This window comes from Agelaius phoeniceus, chromosome 10, assembly GCF_051311805.1.
Source record: "Agelaius phoeniceus isolate bAgePho1 chromosome 10, bAgePho1.hap1, whole genome shotgun sequence".
NCBI lineage: Eukaryota > Metazoa > Chordata > Aves > Passeriformes > Icteridae > Agelaius > Agelaius phoeniceus.
This window is the reverse complement of record NC_135274.1, coordinates 4,216,091-4,235,121: the sequence shown is the minus strand read 5'-3', so window position 1 is coordinate 4,235,121 and position 19,031 is coordinate 4,216,091. Positions and strand designations below refer to the sequence as shown.

The 19,031-nt window shown below is 42.7% G+C and overlaps 1 protein-coding gene across 11 annotated transcripts in view; it reads left to right on the top strand.

The window, feature by feature from the left end:
• Positions 1–1,550: 1,550 nt before the first annotated feature.
• PER2 (period circadian regulator 2) overlaps positions 1,551–19,031 on the top strand; it is a 49,925-nt gene continuing 32,444 nt past the window's right edge. Inside the window, exons 1-4 of one of the 11 annotated variants that reach the window (XM_077183640.1) lie at positions 1,551–1,686; positions 10,212–10,268; positions 11,127–11,190; positions 13,151–13,315. The gene's annotated coding sequence lies outside the window, so the exon portion shown is untranslated. Of the gene's footprint in view, positions 1,687–1,913; positions 1,999–10,211; positions 10,269–11,126; positions 11,191–11,213; positions 13,316–19,031 lie in introns of those variants that run through there. The other 10 variants (XM_054639758.2, XM_054639760.2, XM_054639761.2 and 7 more) reach the window with 10 other exon arrangements.

The window sequence follows — 19,031 nt, the reverse complement described above, 5'->3', positions numbered from 1 at the left end:
TGTAATCTGATGGGGTAGGGGACAGTGTGGATCTCAAGGTTTTGCTTTGGTTGAAGTGCCTTAGTTGGAGTCTGTGGTAAGAGACCACAGCCCTTAGCACACAGACAGGGACAGATATTTTTGGCACGTAACATGAAAAACAACATCCCATGGAAACCAAGAATATTATTCTACATCCCTTTAACCCTAAAGCAGAGAACTTACAAAAAGACAGTAAAATTCTGGATGTGAAGGCCTACCAACAATGGGTTGATGAAACTACAAAAAGACTGCCTAATTAGGATTAATCTTAAAATTAGACTCCTCGGAGGAGTGCAACCTAAGAATGGTATCCTGGTAAGCTGACTTGTTCATTGCAACAAATCCAGTTGCAGAATCTGGTCCTAATGCTTCCGCTGCCCACCCCCTCTCCTGTGTCCAGCAGTTAAATACTCCACAGTCCTTTACTTGCAGGCTGTTTCTGTAACAGTCAGAGCATAAATATCTGTGTACCTAATGGACTTATCCTTAACACCGCAGTGAGGGAGGGAAGCGGCATTAACCTCATTTTGCAGATAAACAGTGGAAGCCCTGATGGCTGTCCTGTGTTTCATCCTATGGAGCAACTGCCCACATGCAGGGAGTGCAAAACGCTGTCAGCCTGAACGTGGCTTTGGCTCATTCTCTGTTCCCTCTTTGCAAAGCCATCTACCACAGTGGAGACACAGGAAGCTCAGAATACGCATACACCAACATGAATTTCTCAGCTACTGATTGCTCTGCCTAGCCTTGGAAGATGTGGAGGCTGGAGCAGGCCGAGTGTTCAGCAATGGGTTATGGGCTTATCTCACCGAGCTGGTCAGGTCCTCTTAGCAGTGTAGGATGGATGGTGCAGGGGCCTGAGCGAAAACCTGTGTGACCAATGTACAAGAATTCATTAAATTCTTCCTTACTGTGAGATGGGAAACGTCAATGGTCTCTGAATATTATGCTTGAACACAAGGGGGAAATATTCTTTTAATAAATATGAAAAACTTCTTTAAACAGTCAGAATTGAAAGCAATCGTATAGTAACATGTTACCATGTGGAAATACTGTTGCCGAGAACAGTACGTTTAGAGCTCGGAAATTCTTAGTTTAATCGTTGTTGTAGTCATTCAGGCTGATGCTGCGGGCCGGTGCGGGAGAAAGCTGCAGCCCTACGCTCTTCTGCGCTGCCCTTTGCTTTGTGACCCGGCGCCTCCTGAACAATACGCGGGGGCACTTTCGAAACTTCAGGGCGTGCACCCAGCGCGGGCGGCAGCACCAGGAAATGGGATCCGGCCGCCGCTGCCTTATGTAAGCGAACCGAGCGGCGGCAGGGTGACCCCGGGGGCTGCGGCGCGGCCTGCGCGGGCCCGGGCGCTGTGCGGGAGCGCGGGGCCCTGGCGGGGCGCTCAGGCCGGGCCGAGCTGCGCTGAGGGGGCCCGGACCAGGCCCCGCGCGCGCACCAACGGTCCCTGCCCGCGCGCGCGCACGACACGTCACGCGCGGCTCCGAGCGGGCGGGGGCGGAGCCGCTCTCCCTGGGGCCGTCACGTGACCGCTGCCCCCCCCCCCCAATCCATCCTCCCCGGCCCGGCGGTCCCGTAGCGGCGGTGGCGGCGGGCGCGGGTAGAGGCGAGCGGAGCTACCGCGGCTTCGGCGGGAGGCGGCGCGGGGGCCGGCGGTGAGTGCGCCTCGGTGGCGGCGGCGGCGCGGGGGAGGGGAGGGGCGGGCCGGCGGCGGGGCAGGCTCGGGAGGCGGCCGCGGCTGTCGGTGGAAACATGGTGCCACACGTGAGGCTTATGTAAAGTGAGCGGCGGCCCGCGCGGCCAATGGCAGCGGCGCGCGCCCCGCCCCCGCCCGCGCGTCTCGCTGGCGTCACGCGGCCGCGGCCAATGGGGGCGCGGGCGGGGCGGGCGCGCGGCGGCCGGTCACGTTTCTGCCCGTATGAAGCCCGAGCCGGGAGGCGCGGGGCTGGCGGGACGCGCCGCGCGCGGTGAGTGGGGGCCCGCCGGGCGCGCTCCCCGCGGCCCGAAGGGGCTGGGGGACCCTTGGGGAGCAACGGGAGGGGGCGGCGAGCGGCGGCCGCGGGGGGCACAGGGGCTCTCCCGCCTCCCCCGCCCGCCGGGCCGAGGTTACGTAACCCTCGCGCCGGGGCTCTCCGGTTGCCGGGACGATGCGCGCGCGGGTCGCTCCCGTGCCGCGGGGTCGTTCCTGTGCCGCGGGGTCCGTCCCGCTGCCGGCCCCGGCCCGCCGGGGAGGGGGCGCGCGGGGCTCCCTCCGAAGGGCGGCTGTGACACACCCCCCCCCCCCGCTGCCCGTGAAACCGCAGCGAGGGAAGCGGCGGCCGGCTGTGAGTCGCTCCCCGGGGCGGGGTGCGGGGCTGAGTGCGGCACGGCCCCCGCCCGCCTTGGACCGGGAGAGCGTCCGGGAGTGGGGGCGCAGACACCCCCACCCCCAGCGGGGCCAGGACGGTAGCTGGGCTCTCCGAGGGGCGGCCGCCTGGGGCCGGGCAGGGGCGCACGGGGGGCGCTGGCCCCGGCCCGGAGCGGGGGAGGAGGCGGCGGGGCCGGACCCGGTCCCCCGGCGGGGCTCAGCTCTGCCGGCCGCGGGCTGCGGCCGCGTCTGTGCCAGGGGTGCGGAACCGGCGGAGAGCACGCGTGTCCCGGGGCGCTGAGCGGCACCGCGGGGGCACCGAGCTGGGCCCCACCGGGCAGGCGGGCTGCTCCACGGGAGGAACTGTGTGGCAGCGAGTAACAGAATCTCAGCGCCGCTGAGATGTGCGAGCTACAGGTGGGGTAGGCAACAGGTGCTGTCCATTTGTTTTTTGCGGTGCCCGTAGTTGTAAGGACAGTCTGTTCCTTGAGACGGTGTGGTTGTGCTGCTGTTCACATTAGGTGCATAGTATTACATGCATGATTACAAAACGCTTTATGTAAGTACAGTTTTATGCAAATAGGTGAGCAGCATGGTAACAGTCAAGCTGATGCTTTACGTTTGACTTTTCGCAATAGGGTAAGCATTTTCATAATGGGACAGCATTTCTCCGTGTACTGTAGGAGCTTAAAAATGCCTCCCGGGAGGTCGGTATGAGGTATCGGGTGCTTGGGAAACTACAGTGCTTTGTAAGTGTAGTCCAGTGAAAAAGTAACTTGGCTGAGACAGTGCATTGATTCGGATCAAAGAAACAGCACCATTAAGTATGGAAAAGACCTCTGAGATCCTTAAGTCCAACTGTTTTATCCATATGTCCAATCTAAATCTACCCTCTTGCAGTTTCAAACCACTGCCTTTCATCCTGTCACCATATGCCCTGATAAGAAGTCTTTCTCCATCTTCCTTGTAAGCTCATATCTTTCTTTTCTAAATGCAAGACTTTGAGATTTATTGTCTTGGACAGCTGAGATTGAATAGCTTTCATGAGTAAAGGGAAAAAAGTGGAAATTCTCTAATGATTCTAGTGGTAAGAGTATCTGTCAAGTCAGAAGTAGAGTAAAAAAACCTGATTAGTATAGTGAGAAAACCTTCCAAGTTGCCAGTATTGTTTCAGCCACAGTTTGATTGATGTTAGGGAGAGTGCCCACATTGTTGCACTATAACATCAAGTTCCTTCTTGCTTATGCTTGGACGTGTTTGAATGCTTTTATGATCTTTCTCTTTTGCCTTTGTCTCTGAAACTTGTGTTGTTTCTGCAAAGTGAGGAAGTTTCACTGTAGGGCTGGACTGTGGCCTTGCTCCATGCAAAGCTAGATGTTAGTCTTGTGATGAGGACACTGTCCTGAGGTGTGGAGTCCTGATTCTGGACTGTGCAGGTTGCTCACCTCACTAGTAACACATAGAGGAAAAGAGATGGCCTTTGGCCTGGAGTAGAAAAAAAAAGTCTACCAAAACTTTCTGGTTTTGGTGAGGTTTTGGCCATTTCAAGTGTGTATTTCAAGGTAGAAAGAAGATATTGTAGTTGGGTGTCATAAATGTCAAACACTGCAGTGAAAGAGGATGGTCTGTTCTGTGAAGAAGTGGTTTGGCTTGATGAAGTTCAGAAGGCAAAGGCATGGAAAGCAGGTTTTTGGCTTTTGTGCACTTCTTCAGATTTGGCAAGTTTTTTTTTTTGTTTCATTTATAATTCAAAGAATGCATGGTTTTGCTGGAATTTTTCTTTATTTGTCTGTTGGTGGGACTTGTTATAGACTTCCTATATTCGTTTTAGCAAACAAATTCTGTCAGTGAAAATCCAAGTAATTTTTATTTTGACATTTTACTGCTACTCATTTTGGACTTCCACAGAGAGGCATTAAAGAGGCAGCATACTCTTGGCATAATACCTTGTCTGGTTTTTCTTCCTCTAGTCATAAGATTAAAGTAACAACACAGTTTACTTGATAAACTTACTTGGGCCTCTCCCTGAACAATATGCTCCTACAGTAATAAGCTTTTCTAGTAGACTGAGATGTTGATGGAGTTTAGTCTCAGAGTATGAAGATAGAATGAAGTGGGGAAAGTGATTGGCAGTAGAGTTCTGGATTCTTCTTCTACTTCAGACGTTTATTATGACCAGGAAGTATTTGGCTTAGATACAGACTGATAAACAGTTTTCTTTTTTTCCTGGGTTCTTGCCACACCCTTATTTCTCTAACATCTTTACAGTATTAGAATATGCTTTACTGCATTAAAAAAAAAATCTTTTTTTCACTCCTCAAAGAATAAGGAAATGAGCAAGTTACCATGGGATGAGGTATATTTGTTGTGGTTTAAAAGCAAGAAGATTACTGGTAGCCAGTAGAACAAGTAAATTATCACTAGTCTAGATCAACTGTAGTGTTTTCCATAGGGTTGCTATGGTTGGCCTATGTTAAAAGGAACGTCATGTTCTGAGCAAGGCCTTGTGTAATAGCTGGCATGAGTGTCCTGTAGACACTGTATAATACTCATAACATTACCACATCATAATTACTAGGTAATCAGGTGTTTCTGAAAAGGAATTTCTGTCTCCAGTTTTGGTTGCATGGCCTAGAATTCCTCTATAAAGATGGTGGATTATTGGGATTTTTAACTGGATTTTCTTACTGCATTCCACATTCAGTTATATCTGTGTAGTGCAAGTTTTAAACTGCTTAAATATTCATTGTGTTAACTTAGCTTGTCAAGCACGGAACAGCAAAGGAGTCAATTAATATCCCTATTATTCTTTATGATACTGTTGTATTACTCTAAAGAGCTTTTACTTGTTCTTTTGGTTATGGATGGAGTTGAATACAGAAAGTGTTGGTCTTGAAAGTAATTCTGCTGCTGTTTTGTGTCCTGTGTAAGAAGTGTCTGTCTGCTTTCCTGCTTGAACTGTGGCCTTAAACTTAACCCCTGCTGTGGGGTCAGACTGAATATTGTTGGCTGTTGTTGGCTAGCAAAGAAGGCTTTTTTAAAGTAGAACTGACTTCTTAAAAGTAGAACCAAAGCTACATTGCCTTTGCTTGTAGAGCTCTGCCTTCTGACACTTAGAGCTTTGTTTGTGAGTGGATAGGGGTGTTTCTTTTGAGACTTCTCTCAGTGAAGTATTGTGAAAAACACCAATCGCTTGTTTTAAGAATTTTTAAATTTTCATAGTAATAAAATAGTTATAAAAATAGTAATACAATTAGAGTAATAATAATTAGGAGAAATTGAATTAGGAACAATATGAGACAATAAAGACAAAAGAGTTATGGATGTCCGGGTACCTTTTTCTGGGCACCACGAGCCCAAAAAAGGACCCACCTTAACAAAGGATTAACCCTTAAAACCAATAACCTGTTGCATGTTCATACACTTCATACATGATGCATAAATTCCATTCAAACACAGGATTCTGTCTGGTCAGTGTCAACTTCTTCCTTCTAATCCTAACAGAACCTTTGAGGCGGGAAGAAGTTTGTTTCTTCTGATAAGAGGGCAATAAATTCTTTTAGATTTAAGTGTCCTGGGGCTGCTCTCTGGTGCAAGTGCCTCATTCCTTTCCTTAAAAAAATCCCACTAACATAATTCTTATTTTAACTACAAAAGTTACCTTTTAATTACAAGATTACGTTTATCAAAATACATATGGTAAATATCTGCATAGAGCCATATAATAATGCACTTTTCACAGGTATGTTTAAAGGACATTGGAAAAGAGAAGGTAGAGTCAAAACCTCAGTTCAGAGGGTGATAGGTTTGCTATCTCTTGCTGGGATTTCTTGCATCCGCAGGCTGCTTTTGTGAATAGTGTGGCAGAGAAGACCAAAAGGAGAAGGGTGGGATTGGAGTGTGTATAAAGCGAGTGGAGATGCCTGCAGTGCCTCTGAGCCCGTTCTGGGTGTAGTAGGCAGCAGCGAACACATGGAACCCCGCATGCCTGGTGGCCGCGCCGGGCTGTGCTGCTCTAAGTGGCTTTAGCACACCGGCAGGCACGCTCGGGCAGCCTGCTCGCACCCTGCTGCCAGCGCCGCTGGGACCTCTCGGGATTTGCTGTTTATTGCAGCCCTGAGACACGGGAAAAGTCCCTGTTTCGGCCTGAGTCGGAGTTCTTCAGTTCTCAGTCTCAGAGTTGTTTGTTGTATCTTATCTATGAAAATTTTTCTCCTGTCCAGCCGAGGTGCGCTCAGCAGGACAGACAGCGGCGCTCTGCCCGCCCCCGGGGCGGTGTTATCTCTTTATACTACAAACTACTGATAACATGTTTACAATTACTTTCCTATACCTATCACCTGTGTTAGACAGTGAGCTTCTACTCTAGACCAATCCCAAAGTGCCAACATCACAGCAGAAGATGAAGATAGAGAAGAAGAAGAAAGGCTGGACATGCCCAAGTCCCTCCATCTTGTCCCCAAAACCCCCATTCTAAAAATCCCAAAACCTACCCCTTCACCTAGTGATGATTTTATTATTACACTACTTCTGTGGCTTTCAGGTCTTCATCCAAAGCTGGTAATTTGCTCCAGGGGTCATAATCAAACCCCCAGGTGTTCTGGGCTGTGTGCCAGGGTCTGTGAGCCCCTGGCAGGGGTCCCAGCAGCTCTGGACACCCAGAGGGATGCACTGAGTTCTGACAGGATACGGGCAGGCTCTGGGCCTCTGCTCTGTGTTCTGGGGGTACCTGCCAGTGTACATGGGGGCTTTGAATGGCTGTAGCTGTGACAAACAGGGCCAGGAGAGCAGCTCCTTTAAAAAGACCTTTATTAAAGACAGCTCTGGGTGGGGAACCCGAGGGGTCGCGCACGCTGCTGCTGCTCCCACAGGACTAGGACAAGGAGGAGGAGGAGGAGTGCAGCTTTGTCTCTCAGCAGAGCTGGGGCTTCCCTCCTCACCAGAGTCCTTAGGAAGACAATGTTGGCTCATAGCTTAGGGGTATCCTCCAAGCTGAGTACTATTAAAATTTTAAAAATTAAAATAAAAACTATTATGGGGGCAGAATGGAATCTGGCTCTGGTCAAGGGTAGGTGATTTAGTGTGGTTCTGCTGGGTTAAAATCATATTTGATGTGCTGGTTTCTTGTTTTGAGAGGGTTCATATAGTTCCCACAGCCTGTCATTTAAATTCAGTCCGGGTGCAAGTCCTTCTGGGAGCAGGGGAAGTGGTTCCCTACAGGGAGGGATACAAATCCGGGGTGAGGAGGGCTACAAATACAGAGTATGACGGAAAGGGATAAAAATACAGGGTAAAATAGTAACACTTAACAGCGGCAACTAAAGGCAAGTCCTAGAACTCTAACATTCAATATTTAACAACAGACCAACACTTCAAATTAAGACCCTATCAACTTCATTAACATCAACTAGGAATTACTACTCCAAAAAAGAGCTCTCATGTCCAGGGTTTCATTTCTCACAGCTGCACTAGGCTTGCACCAGTAGGGAATCCTCTGACTTGGTCCTGTGAACCCCCTTGTGAGGGGTTCCTGAGGGACAGCAGCAATGCACTGAGTTTCAGTGAGCTGCCCAGCTGTGTTCTGAAGTTTTCCTGCTTATCCACGTATGAAAGGCAGGTTAGGAGAATTTGTGTGTGTGAAAGCTTTTGTGAAGTCAAGAAGTTTTTGTACAGATGTTCTCAGCTGCTGGGGATCTGCTGCTGAAGTAGTGTGTGGTAGTCCTAGAGGAGCCTTATGAGTTCTCTGATATTTTTTGGTAGGCAACTTTGCTTGTAGAACACAATCAGAGGTGAGGCTAAATTTACCTTCCTCAACATATATAAGCATGGAATATGGATTTAATTTTTCCTTAATTTTCTTAATTTTCCATGATTTCCTTAATTTTCTCCCAATAGGAAGGAAAATGTTATTGAGGATGCTGAAGGAGTAGTGACTCAACATGTGGTTTACATGAGTGGACTGGAATACACAGAAGGCATTTCTTGGGCAAGAGGATGAGGAGATTCTGCATATGGTGTGAGCAGGCTGCAGAAGTTCTGTACAAGCAGTACCAGTGTTGATCCTGACAGGATTTGGTGGTGGGAAAGAAAATCCATCTGTATGCCAAAATGTCTGGGAAAGACTTTAGTTTTGCTTCCACCTGTTTTTGAGCATACCATGGAATTCTTAACACTTGATTTTTCTTACAGGTAGAATAGTTAGAGATGGGCAGAGATTTCTTGGTGTAGATGACTTTTTTTTAAAGTAGAACTGACTTTTAAAAAGTAGAACCAAAGCTGCATTGCCTTTCTAACATCCTGTCCTGAAACAGAGGCAATTCACTGTTAAATAACACCTGCAATTGATTGTAATTGAAGCTTAGGGAGACAAGATGAGGTGGTGAGGATGTCTAGTACTTGTCTTTTTTCTTCCTATCCTCCTTATTCCTTGCAGCTTTTGTATCTTAGTACAGTTTTTGTGCTTGACCTTATTACATGTACTTTTATGTTTCTGCTTAGTTTCTTTAATTGTACAAAGATCTTCAGTGTATAAAAGCCCTTACTTGATTCCAGTTACATCTCTGCCATGGTTCTCCTGTGACTTGAGCTCTCATTTCAGTACTAATACATCCAACTCCTAGGACAAGTACATGGTGTTTGTTAGGTTGCTGCACTTTTTGGAGTGGATTATTGATGTGAAGGGGACAAGAATTTATTTGGCACAGCATCTTCCAGAAGGGGACTTTGATTCTGGCTGAAATTTTGAACAGGCTGTGAACCACAGCAATGTCTGAAGGGCAGCATTAGCCTGGAACTACAGTCAATGTGGTGAAAGAATATCTTTTCCTTAAAGGAGAGGAGTAGTAGATATGCAAATATATGCTTAATGGGGATGTCAGCAAATACTAAAGTTGATCTAGGGTATTGAGATATTTTTAAATCTAGTTTCAGCTAGAATAAAGGTGAAATATATGACTGGTGGGACATTATTTTTCTCTCTTTTCTGACACCACTTGGCAATCTCAAATGTATAATTTTTCTCATTTTTTTTTCAAAAGGAGCAAGAATTGGCATGCTAATTTAGAGTTCTGATTATTGATGTTGTGCTTAATTGTCTCTCCAGTTCCACTTGGGAAGACAGTGGCATTTTCTGGTTACAAAGGAAATAAGGGTTTTTTTAAACTTCACACTGCATACAAATAATTTTACATACCTTTAAGAAGGCACCTTTTTTAAGACTGGAAGCTGGAAAAAAGGATGTCTAGAAATCAGCATGGGACAAGTGAAGGAGATGGTGTTTTGTGTCTCTAGATGTCTCAGCACAGGCTACTTTTTTTTTTTTTAATAGCAAATACCCAACTTGTTGGCAATTAAGGTTGGCTCCTCCTTTCACCTGTTATTCAAGGTGAAAGAACAAATTTGAGAGACAGTTTCTATTTGTTCTCAGGGATGATCAGTTCAGATTCACTGTGGAGTCTTGAGCACAGGTGGAGGGTTTAACAGCACAAGGAATTCTTACCTGAAAGGGTAGAGTGAGCTTTATTTCTGGTCTGGCAGAAGTGAGAATTTGGGCTGGTTTCTTACATTTATAAAGGGAACAGACTTCAGTGGGTAATTATTCTGGGCATTACTCAAGGAACCAATTTAGAAGTTAGGTTACAATAATACTTTTATCAGTAAAATTTAATTGCATCTCATCTTGTATTTGTAGTCTTTATAATAGTTCTTCACCTGTGGAAGACATATTTTGCATGATTTGACTTCTGTTGCATTATGAAATGGATTTGATTTTTCTTTTATAAAAAAAAATATGTTGCTTACAAAACCTGATATTCTTTTTTCTTTTTTTAATAGGAATATATTGATGACACTTTGAGATTTGGAAAGACCATGATTAGTACATTCATTGAGGTGAGTGTTTGATGCTGTACCCAAGAAAGTGGTTTGTGATATCAGTTCTTTCTTAATGACTCTGAACTGGGGAGGGTGGGAGGTGTCTCTGTGGTTTTGATATTGCTCTTTTCTGTACTTCCTTTAAAATGTAGTGTCAGAACACCCAAAAATAGGGATCTTCAGGGCTTGACATTTCCAAAGACCTGTTGCACAAGTCATGAAGTACATGGAAATGCTGTGGCTTCTCTAAATCTTTATGAAACTGGAATTCAGTGTAGTGTCAGTACCAAGTGCTGCATCTGCATTGTTTGTGCAGGTGTTTATTAATAGCTTCCATTTATTTGATTGCTCTTGCAGGTGGTAAGGAACTTTCAATTATGAGGAAAATTTTGGGGTCCAGAAAACCAAGTACCTACTGTTGCTTAGATAGTTAGGATGATAGCTCAGGAAGAAAAGGGAAAATATTATGCTCCTAAACTTGAATTTAAAAAAGCAAATCGTAGCTTCCAACATTATTTTTTGGTCAGTTGTGCTCTGTTTTGAAAATAAAGACAAGTTGACTGTTATTGGAGCAAAAAAACAAAATATAATTAAAGGAGTATGGTGGAGGAATGTAATCTGTGATTTATAATGTGCTTTCATTAAATGTGATCTGATGATGCCCCAGTACTGGCCCTAGACAGGAAAGACAGATGATGTGGATAGTACTGTGATATTGCAGTACAGATGGAATTGTAACTGAGATTTTGAGGATTAGCACTACAATGTCTGTTCAGTCTAAATGATTGAGGAAAAAACCCGACCAATCCTGTTTTTCTGTGGTTGGAAAATGTGATCTGAATGGGTTCTAACAGCTGGCTCTGTTCAATGCTGCAGGTGTGACTTCAGCTCTCTGCAGAAAGTGAAGCTGGTTCAGCTTGGTTTGCCTCCCATATCACAGGTGTGTTCCTACAGCAGGGTTTTCACTCCTTTCTAGTATCTGAAATCTTCTGTGCTTAGAATAGAGTTATGTCAGTGTGGAAGGAAATGAGGAAATGTCACAAGTTCTGTCTTGCTTGGGAACTGAACAAATTAGATTTCCTTCTGTGGAAAACACTTTACTGGAGATGCCATCTGTAGATGAAGTCTTTTAGTGTTTTGGGACTTGGGCATACTCAATCACCTGTACATTTCCTCTGAAAAATAATAGAAAACAGGTAAAATAGGCTGCCTCTAATTCTGTTCAGACTGTTTAAGTACAAGTCATTCAAACCAGGCATTTTGTTTCTGATAAAAATCCTTTTGGTGTAGATTTGCCTTACTTTCCATTAAATTGCAGAAAGGCTTATCATGAGAATTTTTAGTAGTTTACAAGGACTATTTTTCTTGATGTTTTAATGTCTTAAATGTGTTAAATGCATGAAACCAATGTGATACACAATTAAAATGGTACATGCTGTGCCACTGTGAGTATATCTCCAAACTTAGATTTTTGCAAAACTTTTTAACTTTTTTTTAATCGAAATTTTACAGGGAGTTGAGTTAGTGTAAAGGAATTGCAAGAGCTGTCTTTAAACAAGGATTTAACTGGTGCTGAAAGAACATTCCACATTTTCAATGTTCAGGCTAAAAACTGTGAAATCTGCAAGTAGTTCTGGCTACAGCAATTTCTAATGCTTCTCCTGGTCAGAGATAAAGCCTATAATTTAAATCCTGTATTATCAGTTGATGATAAAAACAGAAGCAAAACATTTCAAGAGCCAGTGCATAGAGATTTCTATCATAATTTGAGTATTTTAGAACTTGTACCGGCTTCACAACGTCACGCAGGACGGAATGTTGTGAATAAATTGTTCCTTTAGTCTGGCCAACACAAGTGTACTTTCAACAGTTGTAACAGTTTGCAGCATGTTAAATTAAGGCTTGCTAGCATGGGCTGCCTTCCAGAGTGCTTAGCTTGGGATTTGAACACTGTTCCAAACATTTCTTCTGCGTATTCAGATGAAGCACTTAAAATGATGTAATTGTCTGCCACACAAATGTTGGTCTTCTGAGTTTTATTCTACCATTTATTTGTGCCACATGGCAGTGGCATGCACTAGCAGACTTAGTTTCCTTGATTTCCTAGAAAAACTTTCAGTTTTTTTTTTGTTTTTCATTGAAATTCCCAGTGTCTCTCTTGAGAAACTTTGTATTAGGAAGAATAATAATGTTAATGGAGTTTGTTAGTACAGACTTCTGACCATAAATAAACAGGTTTTTTTACTGTGAGAGGGAGTGAGCACTGGAGCAGATTTCCCAGAGAGGCTATGGAATATCCATTTTTGGAGATAGCCAAAAGCCATCTGTTGGTGCTGAGCAGCCTGCTCCTAAGTGACTTTGCCTGAACAGGGAGTTGGGCAAGGAACCTCCAGAAGGCTCTTTTGATCTCAATCATTGTGTGAAACGAAATTTGATAAATGCCTGGTAAAATCTTTAATGCTCTTACCAATCCTACTGGGACAGAGAACCATAAAATGATATTGCAGCCAAACTTGATGAGCACTTGGAGCTCCTGCTGCCCAGACCACATCAGGGACGTGGCTCTGTGCCCTGCTGGGGAGGCCAACCCCGTGTTCCCAGTGGCTGTGTCAGCCCATGCAGACTGTACACACTGTGATACCATTCTAATTGTGAATCCTAAGGGTTCTTTTATCTAGTGCAGAACATGCTATTGCTTTAAAACTCTTTAAGACCTTATTTCAGAGCAAAAGCGTTTAAAATGCAAATTTGTGTCTTCTTCCTCTGCTGTATGACAGTTTCATGTTTAACCAACATTTATCTGCATAGGAGTGACATAGCTGTGAGCATCTCTCTGGTATCTGTTTGAAGAGGACACTGTTGGGGGGCCCAGGTATTTCTTTTATATTTTATAGTTATAGAGGTGTCCGGACTCTGTAATGGTCAAAGATTTCCAGTAGAAGAGGATGAGACAAGAATTAAATGCATGTGGGAGACTCTGGACCTAGGCACCTCATGCTTTTGATGCTAGCTGGGAGGGAGCTTGATAAACACTTTTGCCACCTTTTCACCTGTAGAAAAAACAGGTAAGAAACACACATCATTATTATGATTCATGCTAGTAGAAAGATGCTTCCCCTCCTGCTCCTCTAAAGCTTATGCAGAAAATATATTGTTCTGTGTTTGTTATCTTTAAACTGGGGCTTCAGTCATATATATGTACTCATTCAGAGCAGTGTTTTGGGTATGAATGGGGAGTTACCTTATTTTAAGCAAAAACATTTTTTAGCCTTAAACCATACTTATTCTTAAATTTAGGTCTGAGTTGCTTCAGCAAGGAAACAATCTGGTTGGAAGCATCCTCACTGTGGATGCCAGGGCCCTGATCTGATGCTGACTTCTTCCTGTGTAGGTGCTGCTATAAATTCAGGGTGGCACTCGGATGGTTCTGGAACAAGGCTGTGTCCTGATCAGTTCCCTTTGTAAAGTGGCAGCTGAAAGCAGTGGTTAATGAAGATGACCTTTATAAGACAAATAAGAGGCTTGTGTTCAGGATTTTCTTGAGCTGAAAGGTGAATCCTGATCAAAAAGTTGTGAAATGAATATTGTGAAATTGAGATTTTATGGGAGCCTTTGTGGTATACTAGATGTTGATAATTTTATTGACATTAACATCTCATTGCTTGTTCAAAAAAAGAGCAAAACTTGTTCCTGATTACTTGGAGTGAGTAATCTAGTAAAAAAGTTTCCCTTCTTTTTTTAACTAAAAAAATCTTGCAAGAAATTACTGAGCATCTTTCTTATGGTTTCCTATAATCTGAGAATATTGCCATCTTTTCTTTCCCCCCTTCCTAGAAAAGTCCTAGTGAAGGTATTCAGTTCATTGTTCTTGCCAGGAAAACACAAAGCTCTCAATGCTGAAGTTGCACAGTTGAACAAGTCACTTCTTGGATTATTGCTTGTTTTCCAACATTTTTTCTTAACGTTTTCTGACTCCCAAGCATTTGATTATTGTCTAATTGCACAGAGAGATTGCATTCATTGTAGATGTTAATTTTCAATCATAGCTAGAATTGCATGATCTGACTAAACCCTTGCTAGTTTTTTGTCATCTAAATAAGAAAACTGTTATCATTTTGCAAAGCAAAAATCCAGAAGACATTTGGAAGCCCTTGTTGTTGACAAGATCTTCAGTAAAATTTAAACCTGAACATTAGGAATGTCTCTCATAGGTTCTAGGACAGTTAAGAGTACCTGAATATTTACATGCCTTTAGGCATAAAATGTAGTTTGGTTTTTGCTTTTTTGGGAATATTTGGAATAATAGTTGTGAATTTAGACTCAAATCATGAGATATTTGCCTCTTCCTCAGTTCTTGAATTGGATAATTTTGACTCTGGATTGTTAGTTTCCTTTATATACCAGTTAGTTTCCTTTATATAGCAGTACTAAACATGATCATTTTTATGTGAAAGGAAATCTGGAAAAATGTTCTCTGAATATAACCAGATCTCTGCTGAAACAAGATTTTTGGGTTTAAAGTTATTGTTTCAGAAGAAATCTGCCTCCTTGGTGTTCTACAATCCTTCTTAAGGGTGTTTTTCAAAAACAAGCTCAATTACTTCTTTCAGCATTTGCCCATACATATTTTGGTGTGGTTTTTTGGCCATGTTCAAGTTCAGGCTGTTTCCTTTGTCTTACTGCAGAATAAAGGAGCAACTGTAGGTAATGAATAACCAGAAGACCTTTGCTGCATATCTAACCTGGCAAATCAATGCCTGCATTTGTCCTTAGTGCTCAGTGGAATTCTGGTACCTTTCACACACTGCATCAGGATCTTAGAGAGCTCTAGTCTTTGCCAGAGGCAATAGAATGGGGTTTTGTGAGCCAGTTGCTGTAAAATTAAGCTTAGCTGGTGCCAGTTTAATTTTATAGAAGTTTTTATTTATAGAGTCAAAATAGACATCCCTTAAAAGTTTAGAAGGTGAAGCAGAAAAGAAAGAAAAACCTGGTTTCTTTTGATATCAAACCTAAAAGAGCTCTTTGTGTTTCCATGTTGAGATCTTCCTGAACTCAATATGGGATGTAATTACCTTCCTCAAACTGGTAACAAGAGAGAACCTCACACTGGGAAAACATGCAAGCTTTTGCCTTCCAGTGTTGTTTGGTTAGTGATTGGGCATTTATTCAAGCATATGAGTGGGATGAATATGTGCAATTTATTATGTCATTTTCCCTGAGATTAGTTTCAAAGATAATTAATCTCTCTGTGCTGTCTGACCGTCTGTGCTCCTGAAGTGTTCACACAGTGCTGGTGTCTGCATGCAGATGTTCCACTTAAATGCCTTTCTGTGCTCACAGTGAATCTGGCCAGCTGCATCTCTTCTTATCTAAATTGCAGAGCGTGGTGGAGGGTTATTGCCAGCCTGAGCTTTTTGCACAATTACTCCTGTCTCTTCTAAGACCATGTCTCCAAAGTTAGGGCATGTATTAACATCAAATTATAAATTAAAAAAGCACCAACATTCTCTCAAAGAGGTAAAGTCTTGTTTTAGAAAGGCTTCCCTTTCTGCAGAAGCTCTTACAAGTTTATAATAATATTTTTCTTGTTCCTTCCTCTTCACTCTTCCTGTATTCCTTACTCTGCTATGTGCCTCTGGCACTGAGGCTTTTGAGATTTTGAAACTGAAGAAATTTTGTGCAAGATTGACTTTCAGTGACGTTAATCTTCCAGTCTTGGCTAAGAAAACCATTCCAGCTCATGCTGAGCCAGTTCTTTTTGAAACATACCTTTAAAGATGACAAACTTATGTTTTCTCCATTACTCAAATACTCTTTTTATTTTGGTTTTTTTTTTTTTTTTTCTGGTTTGATTGTCTTTGTGATCCAAATTGTAGTCACTATAATGTAGTTATTAGGTGTGGACAAAGCTGCAGAAGTTCTGGCATGTTGTTAGTTAGAACCAGAAGTAACACAACTGAATTGCTTCTTGACACAAATTTCTGCCAGGTATCAAGAGGAAAAAAATTCACATAGTGTTTCCTAAGGGTCAGTATCTATTATTTTATGTTGGTAACTCTCTTAATTTGTACTCATTGCTTAAAATAAAAATGTTTTTTAAAACCCTGAAAGCTTGACTGTCATTGAATCAATCAACTCTTGTTTCAGGAATTGCAGGAAATTCCTCAAAAGTTATTGGATAGCATACAGATTTATTTATTTATTTTGGGAACAATTCTCTCCCACCTAAGGAAACACTGCTGAAGTTTCCTACAAATACCTGGCAGAAGCTAGCCTGGGTGTCATGGAAAGAAGGGAGGAGATGAGACAATAGATGATATTTGGAGGTGGAAAAAATAATTCACCAGTGGTTTAACTGGTGAACTTCATTTTCATTGCCTCTTAGACTTCCAAAGATTACAAAAAATACTTTGGGAAAATAATTTTCCAAGGAAAGGTCGTGTCAAAAAAGTATTTGTGAACAATTCTCATGGCTGGAAATACTACAGCACATGTAATCCTCTCTGGCATCAGAATTCAGGAGAAAAGGTTTCTTGTGCCTAAAGAGGCAAAACCAAAATAAAAAACCAAAATATTTGCATCAGAGGAGGAAAGCTGTGGCACAATCATTGCTCTTCCTATAAATAGCACAATTTTACTGCATTACTGCTGTATTGGGCTAATTACCTTCAGAGAATTTAGGGCTATTCTGAGACTCTGTCTTTGGTAGTTCATGCTTATAAACCTATAGTAGTGATTTACATAGTTTTCTTTATAGGAGTAAATATAGCAGCCCAAAGTTGGAGTTTTTTTAGTTTTTTAATTTGTGAGAGCTCTTTTCCTGTATCTCTAAAGAAAACATAATTTCCTAACAGATACAGTGGTGTTTTGATTATGGCAATATTTTTTTTCTCATGTATCTAAAGCTCTTTCTAAGTAAGCAGCATTTTGTCAGGAAAACAGGAAGAAACTCCACAGTTTGGTACAGACTATAGGATGAGAAATTGTAGATCTTGCCTTACATTTGTACACCTCAGGCCTCCTTTAAGGTGATGCTGTGAGTGCATTTTTTTCTTAAAGCTTCGTTTGATCTGTGATGGGGTTAATTACTGTTAATTACCTTCACTCATGGAACTCTCCATCGAGTTTTACAACCTGGGTGTCCTCTGAGAAATAACAGGATCAATGACACTGGGAAATGGCTTTGGAGAGTGGTTGGTTGCAGTTATTTAAGCAGACTTGCTCTGATTTACACAGCAGTGGGAAGAGCATCCCCTGGGTGCAAATGGATCAGCACATTTAGGTGTGAAATGAATTTGTAGAGAATCCTACAAGATGGCCTTAAAATAGAACAAAGTACTTTAGAGAAATATGTGAAAAATGCCAATCACTTGTTTTTAAAATTTTAAAAGTTTAATAGTAATGTAATGGTTATAAAAATACTAATATAATTAGAGTAATAATAATTTGGACAAGCTGGATTAGGACAATACAAGACAATAAAAACAAAGAGTTATGGACAGTCTGGGTGCCTTTTTCTGGGCAGCATAAGCCTGAAAAAGGACCCACATTAACAGAGGATTAACCCTTAAAATCAACAGCCTGTTGCATATTCATACACCTCATCCATGATGCATAAATTCCATTCCAACACAGGATTCTGTCTGGTCAGTGTCAGCTTCCTCCTCTGAATCCTAAGGTGTTTTCAGGACTGAGCAGGCAGGAAGAAGTTTGTTTTGATAATGGGGCAATAAATTCTCTTTCTCTGAAAGATTCAGGTGTCCTGTGGCTGCTATCTGGTGCAAGTCCTTTATTTTAAAAAGTATCTTACATAGCATAGTTTCTGTTTTAACATTGTTATAACCTAAAACTATGTTTAACACACTACTTAATAAAATTAATGCAGCATAACTTTCTAACATAACACATATAATATTCATTTTAATATTTGCAAAAAGCCAATCATGAATATGCATTTTTCACAAATAGAACTATCAAAGATGCATTGTAGTAGGACTCATGAGAAGTAATTTTAGTTGATTGGCTTTAAGACATTTATAGCATGGTGTGGCTAAAGCTGATAGGCCAAGAGAAGCTTATAGTGTCTTGTAATAAAGAAGTAGTTGAATTCTGCTTGTGATGGCATGAATTATAACACCTGTATTGTCTCCCCCTTCCCATGAGACTGAAAATGGACTAAAAGTGTATAAAATGCCTCTGTTGCCCCATCTCTGGCTCAGAAAAGAGCTTAACCTGACAGATTTCAGAGCACTGCTCTCTGTGCAGCACCAGAGGTTTGTCCATGCAGGAATTCCTGTGCCACGTTCCATGCTGGCTCTCAGGGCTGCTTTGGTCCCTGTCATACCCAGGAGGCTGAGCTCAGCTGTGGCACTGCTGGGACACCCAGAGCTTCTCTCAGTGTCCCCACAGGGCAGGGCAAGTGTCAGCTCCTTGTGGCACCGAGATTAGATCAGAGCTGAACTATCTGACCCGGTTAATCATTGGCCACCAGAGAATGTGCCATTGTGACATAATCCTGCAGTTTCAGCTCAGAGTAAATATCTTTTATCACAGGCTCTGGTTATGTAATTCTCAAGACACAAGTGGTTAACCTTAGTCCAGGAAAAAACTGTCAGAGCTCCTGAGGGGTAATTCAGTGCCTGGATATTATAGCAGCATCACAGGAGGCCTGTTTTATCTGCATTAAAATACCTGTAGGGAATACCTGCAGAAGGAAAAAATATATTTTACTCTACTGAAAGGCATTTTTCTAAGTGAATTCTAATAATATAATTATTAATT